The 12,874-nt window shown below is 54.7% G+C and overlaps 1 long non-coding RNA gene across 1 annotated transcript; it reads right to left on the bottom strand.

Annotated features, from left to right (window-relative positions):
• Positions 1-373: 373 nt before the first annotated feature.
• LOC139046271 (uncharacterized) lies at positions 374-11,470 on the bottom strand. Its single transcript, XR_011506114.1, has 2 exons — positions 9,102-11,470; positions 374-816 (listed from the first exon to the last, which is right to left on the bottom strand). It is a non-coding gene; the product is annotated as an uncharacterized lncRNA (long non-coding RNA).
• Between the last annotated feature and the right edge of the window lie 1,404 nt (positions 11,471-12,874).

Genomic DNA, 12,874 nt, shown 5'->3' with positions numbered 1-12,874 from the left:
CAGTCAGCATGTAATCTCCAGCCAGTCCTCTGTCCTCAGCCTCCCCACTCATCAAGCTCTTTTCCTGCCCTTCCGCCAAACTGAACCTCCAGCCATTTCGGGAACTCCACGGTGGCCACCGGCACCTTCTAACCAGAACTCGGCACGGGAGGCTCAGCTGGAGCCAGGGCTTGCCTGCTCTACTGGGCCTCTCGTTGGCACATCCTGAGCACTACAGCCTTCCATCAGGACTTAAGACGGAGTGGTGGGCTCCTCGGTAGATAGGTAGGGTCCCCGAGGATAGGTTCCTTGGGGACAGACAGATCTAGGTTCTAGTCTGTAGGGACCAGGATTAAGTTCAGCTGTGGGTGACAGACACCACCCCGAGGAGAAAAACAGTGCCAAAAAGACAGAAGTTTATTTCTCTCTCAAACAATCAAGAACCTAGAAGCTGGAAGATAAGTTTCTCAGAGTCAATGTCAATCATTCTTTCTTGCTGCTCAGCTCTCCTGTTTATTTTTATTTTTTTTTAAAGATCAGCACCTGAGCTAACAACTGTTGCCAATCTTCTTTTTTTCTTCTTCTTCTTCTCCCCGAAGCCCCCAGTACATAGTCGTATACCCTAGTTGTGAGCGCCTCTGGTTGTGCTCTGTGGGACGCCGCCTCAGCGTGGCCTGATGAGTGGTGTCATGTCCGTGCCCAGGATCCGAACCAGCGAAACCCTGGGCCGCCGAAGCAGAGCGCACGAACTTAACCACTCGGCCACAGGCCAGCCCCAGCTCTCTTCTTCAAGTGGCTTCCTCTTCATGGTCCATGGTGGCTGTTTGGTTCCAGCCCCTAGGAGAAGAAGGGGACAAAGAAGTGCATGTTCTCCCTTTCAGGACACTCCCAGAACTGCACGCTGCACTTGTGCTTACAGCTCACAGTCAGAATTGAGTCACGTGGCTAAAATGGCCCCCAGGGAGGCTGGGAAGAGAGTCTCGATTCCAGGCAGCCATGGGCCTTATTAAAGGTGAGAGGAGGGGAGAATGGATATTGGGGGACAACCAGCAGTCTATGCTCAGACTCCCCAAATGCATTCACATCTATGATCTCACCAACAGCTCTGGGAGAGGGACCTTGTATTTCCCATGTTACAGGTGAGGAGGTTGAGGCAGGGAGAGACTGAAAGATTTGCCCAGCATGCCTTCTGTTCTCCTTCTCTCCTTCTGTTGCTAACTTCCTTGCTCCTGCAAGAAACATAGCTCCCAGAACATAGCTCTCAGTTCCCCTTGGTTATTCTCAAAGAGCAAGTCTCTTCTGTCTCATCCGTGGGTTCATGTCACTGGCAACTGGGGCCACCTGTGGCTCTGCGGTGCCTGTTCCCCAGCAGAGGCAGCAGCACGGCCCAGCCCCGCAGGCTTGTCTCTGTACAAGGCCTGCAAGTCCCCCACAGCTGTGCCCATTTGTTACTGATGCTGCCTCAGGCTCCAGGAAACCTGGGCCCTGTCACAGCGGGCTCTTGAAAAATGTGCACACCTTTCCGTTTGCACGGCCCGTCTGCAAACCAGGACTGAGCCACGTCCTTCAGCTCTCTCAAGGCTTTCTCCATGGGCACAGAGTGAAAAATAATGTGCGGGGTGTGTTCTCAGAAACTTGGGGAAAGCAATTGCATGAGCCCTCAGTGGCTCTGAAAGACAATTGCCCTGGGCCCTGGAGGGGGGTTCCGAGCCCAGCAAGGGAGCTGGTCACACTGACCATCCATGGGGGGGTGGTGTGGCACTGTGCTCGGGAATGACACCTGCTCGCTGGGGAGCAGGGGGAACTGGGGGAAGGACTGACCTCCCTTCCTGTGTCCTTGGCTGTGCTGGACCGCACTTCCCACTCCCCCTAAACAAATCAGGGGCATGGGCCATGGGGCCACCAAGAGTCAGCCTGAACAGTATCAGACAAGAGGAAAAGGGACACCGGCAGGCGACCAGTGGTGTCTGCCAAACCCATTTTCCATTCCTAGGCTGAGGAGCGGGTGGGCGAGGGGCCAGAGTGCCAGCCCTGAGAGAGAAGGTGTGGGCTGGCTCGGCAGGCCTGACAGGGGAGGGCTTGAAAGGAGGGTTTTAGCTTCTGATCAGAAAAGAGACCCTGTGCCCCAGCAGGTGGCTTTCTGGCCTCCTGGGGTTTCTGGCCCTCCCAGCAGCCTCTGGGGCAGGAGGAGTTTGGAGAAGCTGTGGGGGGACCTTTGATCCCCTTCGGCGAGTTTGCATTTTATTTGGCAGCTAATTACTCAGGGTGGACGATTCTGAGCCAGAGGGAGGCCCCCTCCCCTTCTCCCCTCCCTCTAGCTGGGACAGACCCGGTGGTGGAGGGAGCAGAGGGCTCCAGTGCTGCCTGGGGCCATTCCTCGCTGGGGGTGTTTATGCCCGCCTGGGGGCAGACCACAGAACAGGCGGTGCTTTGAGAGGGAGCGGGAGGTGCCAGGAATCAACTCTTTGGGGCACTGTCCTCAGAAGGGGGCCTGGCCTTGTGACGTAGAGGGGGGGACGCAGGGCTTGTTGGGGGCTGAAAAGGTAGGGGACTCATGCTCCAAAGGAAACAGAAGGAGGGAATGAGACGCGGGGGCCTTGCAGCCGTCCCTGTATTCAGAAGATCTGGAGATTGAGAAGATTAGCCCAGATTAAGAAGATTGGTTGCTGGCGTTTCCTGGGGGTAGGGGCGGGGTGGGGAAAATAGCCCTGACTTGTAGCACTTGCTGATGGCTGGGGTGTAAATACTCTCACCATGGCTGATTTCAAGCTACCAATTGTTTAACGACCAGCTCCCGAATCTTGAATAATTAACAACTGGTTCCTAGGGGCGGGGAGGAGCTGGCCCCAGGGCACCCTGTGTATGAAGCTGTTCGTGTACAGCCTCAAACTTAGTTATTCATTGGTTTGTGAGACATCATGGGGAACCCCCTATATGTCCAGAGCCACGTTCCGGGGACAGCAGGCAGACGCCGTCCCTGCTTCTGTGAACACACGACATGGGACAGGACCATCTCAGAGTGGGATGGGGCTACCGTGACGGCAGCTTCACAGGCTGCGAGCAGGGGGACGTGGCCTTGAAGCCTCTGTACGTTGTCCCTCTGGTGTCTAGACTGTGAGTCTAGGAAGGAGATTCGAACCCGCCTCTGCCCTGAATGGGCAGCTCCTTGTGACCATGGGCAGCTTGGCGCCTCTGCCAACTGTGAACAAACGACCGAAGGACACTGGCTTCTTCGGCTCTGTCATTTTGCATTTCCCTCTACTCTGTATCACATGCTCCTCTTTTCTTTCTTGCCTCTTCTCTCCTGGCTGCCTAAGCCCTCCGCCTGGGTGGACCCTCCCTGGGCGTGGCCAAGGCCCCAGGGCCTCCCTTGAGATCAGCTCCACCTTCTTTCTGGAGGTCACTGTGAGGGTGTCAGGCGCGGGAGCCAGCACGTGCTTCTCTGGGAGCTGACGGCTGCCAGGTGCTCTTTTCCCAGCAGCAAACCCTCTCGGATTCCAGGAGCAGGAGGGGTTGATCTTAATGCCCAGGTGGCATCTTACCTAGGCTTCTTCCTCCCTGGCCATCAGAGCTCAAACTCCTGCCCTCTCCAAACCCTGGCGTCTAATCAAGAAAATGTGGCCATAAAGGGCTCTGCAGATGTTTTTCAACATGAGGGTTCAGGTTGTTCTGCGGCTGATCCAACCGCTTCCCAACTCACCACTGGGGCGCCCGGGGGCCCTGCCGGAGCTGGTGGTCATGCTGTCTTGCTGCCCTCAGAGGGGCTTCTCGTCTTGTCATCTCTCTGCAGGGTGCGCAGAGTGGGGTGACACCTCTGCAGGCTGAGCTTCACAGGGCAGACGCGCTTTCTGTTATTTTCTCTTGCACCTGAATCTTTAAATCATCTGTGTCTCTTGGCGAGCCGGGGCTGTGGCGGGAAGCTGTTAATAATAGATACAAGCGGCTGTCTGGTTCCGAATTGCTGAAGACGGTAATTAGCATTTTAATTTAGGCATTTTCTTCACACTCACCTCTGGAGACCTGGGTTCGAATCGAAATTGGGGTCATGGATGGAGTTTCACCTGTGTCCTCCTCCTAAGCCCTCAGGGGTGTTTGTCTTTGTCATGTAGGTCCCACAGCCCAGGGCCAAGTGTGGCCTGAGGGGGGCACTGTCCATCCAGGCTGTGGAACTGACCGCAGGCAGAGCACAGGTTTCCAGTGGTGGGGTGGGGGGAGGGGAAGATGATGATGGGGGAAGGCCTGGCACTGGGAGGGGTGGGTTCTGCGGAGGGCCAGGCAGAGGTGGGCGGGGAGCAGAGGGAGGACGGTGAGGAAGGAGCGCTGAGCACTTTGGGGTGAGCAGAGAGCAGGCTTCAGGGAGGGGCTGAGCAGGGAGCTGGGCTGCACGCCCTCCTCCACCGCACTGTGCCACCCAGGGCCCAGCCAACACTGTCGCTCTTTCTCTTTCACGAGCACTAATTTTCTCTATTTTTCTTCAAGCCTCAGCAGCTTGTGAGGGCTGGAGTGTTAGGACTAAATGTCTTAATAGACTTGCCTTTTTTCTTCCTCTCGTTCACAAAACAAGATTTAAAAATGACACACTAACAAGGGAACTTCTCTCCTCTCTCAGTGGCTAAGGGTTGGGGACAATGCTTTGGGGTCCAGAGAAAGACAAGCTCATGCCAGTCTACAGTGTGTTGTGGGTGGGAACACACCTCCCAGCCCTTGTCGCAGCTCCCCCCACCGCGGTCCACCTTGGGTGGGGAGATTGGCAGGCGCGGGTGGCTCTGGCTGCAGCCAAGCCCATTCATCTAGCCTGGCCTCCCGGTCCCACTTGGGGCATTCAGAGTTACTCGAAGATGGCCACATGCATTGAAAAATGACCTACATTTTCCCCTCCAGGCAAAAGCATCTTTGATGTATGAGGCGGCAGCTCCAGACTCCTGGGGCTTTGGAGCCTGTCAGAGACGTGAGGCCACATCAACAAGGGGAAGAGGTCTGGATGTGGAGGGTGATTTTTTTGGGCTCTGGAGGCCCATAGCGGGTGCAGTGAGGTGCCAGGGGGACTGGCTGGCTCTGAATGTTCTAAGCCGAGCTGACCAAGTCCCATGATGCTTTTAGGTGCAGTGTGCTTGTGCAGAGAAGTGTATGGGGTGACAGTAGCTACAGAACCTTAGATCTCTTCTCTGTCTCCTCTCTGATATCATCTCTATCACTTAGGAATCTTTGGGTTGCAAATGATGGAGGACAAAACTCCAACTGGCTTAAACAAAAACTGGAATATATTTGCTCCTGTAAGTGAAAAGTCAAGGGGTAGGTCAGGTTTCAGGTAATGCTTGATCTAGCTGAATTCCATCACCCTAGGACCTGGTTTCTTTCCAGCTGTCTGCACTGTTTTCCACAGCTTCATCCCAAGGCTGGGTGTCCTCAGGATCATAAGTTGGTTGCCAGAAGCTCCTCAGACTCCATGTTTCTTTGTTCTTTCCAGTGAGAAAGGGAGAATTTTTTGGATTCTTTTCTGAGATTTAGCATCTCTCATTGGCCTGAGTTAGGTCTCGTGCTTATCCTTGAATTAATGACTGTGGCCTTGGGATGGGCTGTCAGATTAGCTTGAGCCAGTCCAAGACTGCCTAGAGCCGGAAGAGGCATCAGTCCCACCCCAACTGCAAACAAGGCTGCTCCAAATGGGGAGAGATGAATCCTCCCAAAGGAACCTAGACCTGCTACCTCCTGTTTGTAACCGCTCCCTCCTGTAATGCAGCTACACAGCCACACCCTCTGCACGTGGCTTTTCTTTTTAGTTCTTTTGCTGTTTATTTAGCATTGGAGTGCCACATGATTTTGCAGTGGTTCCCACTCAAACAGGCTGAGGGCACTTCCCCAACCCACTGATGTTGATTTGGCTGTGTGACTCGCTTTGGCCAACGGAATGTTAGGGGATACGATGTGAGCAGAGGCTTCAAATCTGTGTGTATGGTTTCGACTGGCCTCTTGCACTTCTTCCAGCCAGGTTAAGAAGAGCATGCCTCCGAGGGCCACTGTCATGCGAGGCACCCAAACTGTGGCCCAGAGCAGAGCCACTCAGCTGACCCTCAGACTAGGGACAATAAAAACAAATGTGTGTGGTTTTAAGTCACTGAGACTTCACAGTTGTTTGTCACACAGCATCGTTGCAGCAATAGCTGACGAACGCCAGTACGAAGAGGTCGCTTGTTGGTCAGAGTTTTGACAGAAAAGCGCCTCTGCTCTCTGGACTCCAGAAGGGGGACTGACCTTCCCTCTGTTAGGATGCCTCAGGCCTTTTCTTGCCAGGGGGCCGGGGAGAAAGAGGTTTCTTTTGGGGGGAAGATGCCAGAATATGGCCTAAAAGAACAATGAGATCCCAGCACAGCCCCGCCCCGAGCTCTGCTGCCTGTCTCCTGGTGAGGAGGAAGCAGAGCCCTGCAAGCCTGACCTCACAGCAAGCCTGGGGAGACCTCTGGTCTGCGCCAGTTTTGGCCCTGAGGTCGCTGCTCAGCTCTTAGCCACCGCGTGCAGTTGGCACATTCTTAGAAAACGGCATTCAGATTAAAGTTTTATAATTTAATCTCTATTTGAAATGCCTTTTAGAGAATCCAGTTGCAGGGTGAGGAAGGGAGGAAGCATCTCAATGGTAAGTATTGACTCTCGGATTTCTTAGCAGTGGATCGCCCACGTTCCAGCAGCTGCGTTCACCGTGTGACAGGTTGGGAAGCACTGTCACACCAGCTTCAACATCCCTGTGAGCCCGAGCTGGGGGAGGAGAGTCACCCCATAGATCCGACGAGGAAAGCCAGACTCAGAGAAGGCGAGGCCTTGCCCATGTGAGTAATGGTGGGCGCGGTACTCCTCGGGGCTGTGGTCCCATGGCGCCTCGCAGCTCTCCCAGGGACGTCTGTTGTGGGACGGTTCTTGGGCGACCTTGGTGTCCGTCCTGGGCCCAAGTCATGGTGGGGTTTGAAGAAAAGGGTCATTGCCTTTCCTTAAACCTCGAAACTGGCCTGGGTGGGGCAGGTACCAGCAGCCGCTCCTGGAGTCCAGGGTGGCCAGACTGGAGGGTCTTGTCTGGTCCTGTGAGTCCAGGCCTCCACCGATACTGGAAAATGAGCTCGGACTTCAGAGAGGCGTGTAGTCTACTATCTACTGCTTGCTGAATGGCCTCACCCCTGCAATCCTTAGTTTCCTCGTCTGAATAACAGAGGTACGCGCTTAACAGAATGCCTGGCCCACAGTAACCGGTTGTTCAACACATTGGAGACACTACATTTGTTTGTGTTTAGAGTTGCTGGGCTGACCATGGTTAAGAGCTTGAAGTCTGGATTCGGATTCCCTGGGTTAAAATCCTGGAACTACTTCTTATTAGGTGGGAATTTCCAAAAATTGCATGTAACCTCTCTGAGCCTTAGTTTCATCTGTGAAATGGGGATCATACTAACAACTCCCTCTGGGGCCATGTGAGGATTCCTCCACTAATCTGTGGGTCTGAAGATGCCCTCTAAGCACCGAGTCTGACGTACGCACGGTAAGTGCTCCATACGTGCAGACTGTCACCCACATCTACGACCCCTATGATGGCTAGCCTGTCGGACACAGATGCCTGGGATGACCTCGGCACGACCCTCGGCCTCCTCCAGCCCCTGGGTCAGTGCTCTGCCACCCAGATGAAAGTGGGCGGGGGACAGGTGAAGCCAGAGTGAAGGGCAGAGAAAGAAGTTGCAAGATGAAGCTGAGGGCACGTGGGGTGACTCAAAGGTCCTCCCCTGCCTGTGGCCAAGGGCCCCATGGCTACCAGTTAATACTTCATCGGCTCCCGCAGTCGCTTCATATCTCCACAGCTCTAACTTTAAGAGGGGTCTTTGCAGCACAGGAAGGCGTTCCCATGGCAACCTCCCGGCGACACAAAACAGCCATTCCTCCCAGAATGGGCAGCCTTCTTCCAGTCTCCTGGAGAAGCCACCAGCAGTGGAGCCCCGCAGAGCCCTTAGCACTCTGGACAGAAGACCACAGTCCGCGGGCAGCCGCCTCTCTAACTGGCCCGTCCCAGGGCTTCGCTCTGGAGGATGCGGCTGGATGGGAGTTTATTCACTTTAATGTATATTTATCGAGGGCCTGTGATAACACACAAGTGCTGGCTGGGGACCCAGCAATGGAGAAGACAGATAGAGCTTGCCCTCAGGGCCTAAAATTCTAGTTGGCTTCTATTCAAGAAAAGGGAAAAGGAACAAAACCATTTCAGCCAGTGCCAAGCTCTGAGAAGGGAGTGAAACAGGGCCACACAGAGAGGGAGACTGAGGAGGGGCCAGGAGGCCCTTGTGGAGATGCCGTCTGCGGTGAGCCCCAAATGCACAGAGGAACCCAGGCACCCAAGACCCTGGGGGGCGTGCATCCAGGCAGAGGGGACAGTGAGTGCAAAGGTCCTAAGGCAGGAAGGAGCTTGAGTGTTTGAAGAACAGGCAGAGGCTGGAAGGGCTGCAGTGTGGCACCAGTGAGGGTCTGTGAGCTGAGCTCAGGGGTTGGGACTTTATTTTAACTGTGATGGGCAGCCATTTGGGGGGTTTTAAGCAGGGTAGAGGCATGGTCCGATGCAAGTTTTTAAGCTATTTTTTGGATTGCTTTGGGGCAAGTTGGGCTCCTTACCTCCTACGGTTCCCCTGCCTGGGCAGCCCCTCAACTACCGAGTAAACCGCGTATTCGGCTGACAAATATAACTGCAGCTTCCTGTCTTCCTCATACCCCGTGGCCCAGGGCTGTCTCCCCAGGATGTGGGGGTCTTCCCTTCACCCAGTGTCACCACCGTTACCACCACCCTTCTGTCTGTGACTGACAAGTTTCTGGTTGCTGACAGCAAAGCCCCTCCCCCCCCCCCCGAGGCCCCGTCAATCATAGTCTACCCCAAAGCCACTGCAATTGCTCCCTGAGGAACGGGCAGCCTCAGACCCATGAATCCTTCAGCCAGCCCAGGCCCGAGCACTCAGTCTCTCATAACTCTGTGTTAAGGATGCAGACTGACACTCGAGACAGCTGGATAAAGGGTGAAATAAGAAGCCTGATAATGGGATTGATGGCTGTCCTTGCCCAGACTGGGCTGGGGGAAGGGCAGAAGAGAACCCCAGATGAGTTCTTACCTTTCCCAGGGCATCTGGGCTCAGGCTTGCTCCGACCCACACGGCAGACAGGCTCCCCTCGACCCCCAGCCCCTTCAGGAATCTCAGTTCCGAGGTCCCAGAGAGGTCCTTATATTCTGGTGGTCTGAGAACTTGAGAACCACAAAATACTTTCCCAGAGGCTACAAGGTACAATCTGGGGGGACAGATGCTGGCATAGGCCTCTGGGCAGTGGGATGGCAGGAAATGGGAGCTCCACCTTGAGTCCCATTGGAGGTAGAAAGGAACTTTACACTTGACAGGAAAGGGAGCCAAACTGGCTTAAACCTGAAGGGACTTCATTGGCTCATGTAGCCCAATAGTTCAGGGGTAATTTCTTCTTCAGGTACAGCTTGATCCAGGACTCTATCAATGTGACCAGTCTTTCCATGTTGGATCTGCCTTGAAACAGTCTCCATTCTCAGCAGGCTCTCCCCTCCTGGTTGGAGGATGGCTGCCAGAAGATTCCAAGGCCACCCGCTTCTTTATTCATGTCCAGTGGGAAAGATTCCCAGCATTGAATCTCTTTGGCCCTGATCATGTTGACATGGGTCACGTGCTCCTTTATTAATTAACCTGTCACTGTGCGATAGGAAATACTGATAGGCTAGGCCAGCCTGGCTCAACCCTTAAGCTGCATGTGGGGCCAACTCTAGCCAGATGCATGGCTGGGAAATTTGGGATTCTCTTGAGAAATGGGGAGGGGAGTGGGAGACACTGTAGAAGCAACAAGCACACTCCATGCCACCACTCGGTCTCATTTCTTACCATTCCCCATATACGCCCTCATCTCTCCCTAATCATTGATCCAGCACCTTCTGGAGGCTCCAGCTCTGTCCCTCCCTAGAAAACCCTCTGTACCAGTCAGGACTCTGGTTGCAAGCGACGGAAACCCAAGTGAAATGGGCATGAGCCAAAAGGGAATTGTCTCACATAATTGTAAAGTCCAGAAACAGTGCTGCTGGCATTAGGCCCGGGTGGTCCCAGGGACCCTGCCAGTGTCATGGGTGCTTGGCCTCTGCTCCATCTCCCGGCTCTGCTCTCCTCCACGCGACTTCATTCTCAGGAGACCCTGCCCAGTAAGCGGCAGGGGCGCCCCAGCACCCGAGAACCTCATTCGCTGGTTTGCCTAGTGTTCAGCCAAAGCCCCAGGGCGACTCTCATTGGTCCACCGCTGACCAATCACTGAGGAGGGGCGGGGCTGGCACAGGTGACCGGTCTGACCTGGATCGGTGCGCCCCTGCAGCTGGGGGAGGGGAGCCCCGCCTGACCTGCAGGGACTGATGGAAAGTCTGAAGGTCGTTTCCAGAGAGGAAGCCTGGGAGCTGGGCAGACAGGAGAAGAGCTTCAGTGACCCCGCAGTGTCTTTGTCGGCGCTGCGTTGCTCTGCATTTTTCTCCAGAAACGTCTCCCCCTCCGTGTGTAGAACATGGGGATAAGAATCACGTCATCGTCCCTTCTCTGATTAGTAGGTGCCTAATAAACCCTGCAGAACAGAATGCAGCTTGAAATTTGATGTGGCAATCACAGCTACTGTGGATGGAGCAGCCACCTACGCCAGCTCTTCAGAAGTGTTGTCAGGAATTACATTTAAGCAACAGGATAGTGGTGAGGAAATGGAGGCCCGAGATGTGAGGCAGTTTCCCCAGGTCACACAGCTGATGAGGGACGGCGCTGGGACCCCCACTCATGTCTGGCTGGCTCTAAAGCCCCTGGCTTTGCCTGCCCCCTCCAAGCGTGAGCTCCAGGCACCTGAAACAATTGAGCTGATTCTCTTAGATTTTCGTCTTTTTTTTCACGAGCCCTTGGCGTATGGAGAAACCCCACTTAGGTGAGCACTTGGGCTAGTTCTGGGGAAAAGGGCCAGGGTCCGTGCAGCCTCCTCTGACAGGGGTCCCCCAGCACTGTGAGGAGGCCTGATTTCCTCGCTGTCAGAGGTCTTCACACTTGCTATTCCCTCTGCCTGGAACACTCTTCCCGCAAGTCTCGCAGCTCCTCTGAGAGGCTTTCCTTAAACAGCCCCGCCATAAACATTACCGTGAGTTACAGCACTACTCACAATTTGAAATGTTCCTATTTATTAACTTGCTTATTATTATATCTCATCCCATTAGAACGGTAGGTGCCAGGGGAGCAGTCACCTTGTCCATCCTGTCCATGGATATGGGATCCCTAGAGCCTAGAACAGCCCCCAGCACATAGTAGGCGCTCAGGACATACTTTGACAATGGAAGGAGTGAATGGATGGCCTCACAGAGTTCACAGTGCGCCGTTCCGATTTCTGAGTCCGTCAGGCCCTTCTCGTGTGTGTCCCTCCTGCTGGGTCGGGACCTCCACCTGGCAGTCTGGCTTGTCTGCTGCCCCAGCCTGTGAGCTGAGCTGCTGGGATACCAATCAGGGCAGGCGGCTTTTTCGTAAGCAGTGCTGACCTCTGTGCTGAGGCGATGCCCACGGGGAGGGCTTGTGCACTGACTTGTGGGAGAAATGCCCCAGTGGGCTCCCAGGAGCTCATTTGTCTGTGCCCACTGGGTTGCACATCACCAGTGCGGCCTTCGAGGTGGCTTGTGTTGGTCTGGTAGTGGCCACGCACTGCACTGCTCTCCACGTGGTCCCTGCAGCAGGATGCGGGTGGTGGTGCTTGGCACCTGTGTCTCCAGCATCCGTCTGTCTTGACCTGTGGCTCTGGGCCTCTCAAGTCTTCCTGCCAGTGCTGGGAGAGGGTGAGGGTGCCAGACTCTCCTTGTTACTCCTCAGCCCCTGCCCATGTCCCCACTCCCGCCATCACGGCTTGCTTTTCTCAGGCCCTCCCAGCCCCTCCTTCAGATATTGCCACTTTTGTTGCCTCTGCACTCATTTCCCTATTTTTAGGAACAGCCAAGTTGGTCCTTCCTCCACCCATCTCTGCCATCCTAGAGTGGAAGAGAGAAATGACCAGTCAACGCATCCAGGCACAGGATCAAATCTGAAAACTCCTGGGCGTGAGGCCAGGAGTGAGTTCACAGCCAACCCCTGCCCTTTCTCCAGAAAATAGGTGAAGGTAAAATCCAGAGCATTTTTTTTTCCTTTTTTTACCATGCTATTTCTAGAGTTGTTTGCTTGTTTGTTTTTAAGTATGCTTTCTGGTGAGGAAGATTGGACCTGAGCTAACATCTGTTGCCCATCTTCCTCTTTTTTTTTTTTCTCCCCAAAGCCCGAGTACATAGTTATATATCCAGTTCTTCTGTGCGGGAAGCTGCCACAGCATGGCTTGGTGAGCAGTGCTAGGTCTGCACTCAGGATCTGAACCAGTGAAACCCCAGGCCTCTGAAGCAGAGCGTGCAAACTTAACCAGTTAGCCATGGGGCCGCCCCCAAATCCAGAGCATTTATACGACACAGGGGAGGCCAGAAAGAAGGTGAGAGGACAGCAGTCCATCTGGAACAGAATGCAAATATCTTCCAAAGGTCTGTGCAGCCCCTCCCGGCTGCGCCCACGTCACCTCCTACACCCTGAGCCCTAGCCTCCTGGCCTCACAGTTCTGCTCTCCTCAGATGAGCCGTCTTCCTAGTACTGCAGGCTCACCGCTTCTCCTCCTCCTGGTCTCAGCTCATGCACCACGCAGGCGCATCGGAATCCCGGGAGGGCTTGTGAACCAAGAGTTCTCTGGTAGGTGTGGGTGGGGCCCGGGAATCTATTCCTAACACATTCCCGGGGCTGCTGAAGCTGCTGGTCAGGGGCACGTGGACTTTGTGAGGCCCGTTTGGACCCCTCCAGTT

The sequence above is a fragment of the Equus asinus genome, chromosome 9, assembly GCF_041296235.1.
Source record: "Equus asinus isolate D_3611 breed Donkey chromosome 9, EquAss-T2T_v2, whole genome shotgun sequence".
Taxonomy (NCBI): domain Eukaryota; kingdom Metazoa; phylum Chordata; class Mammalia; order Perissodactyla; family Equidae; genus Equus; species Equus asinus.
Note: the sequence above shows the minus strand (reverse complement) of the source record. Positions and strands in the feature narration are given on the sequence as shown.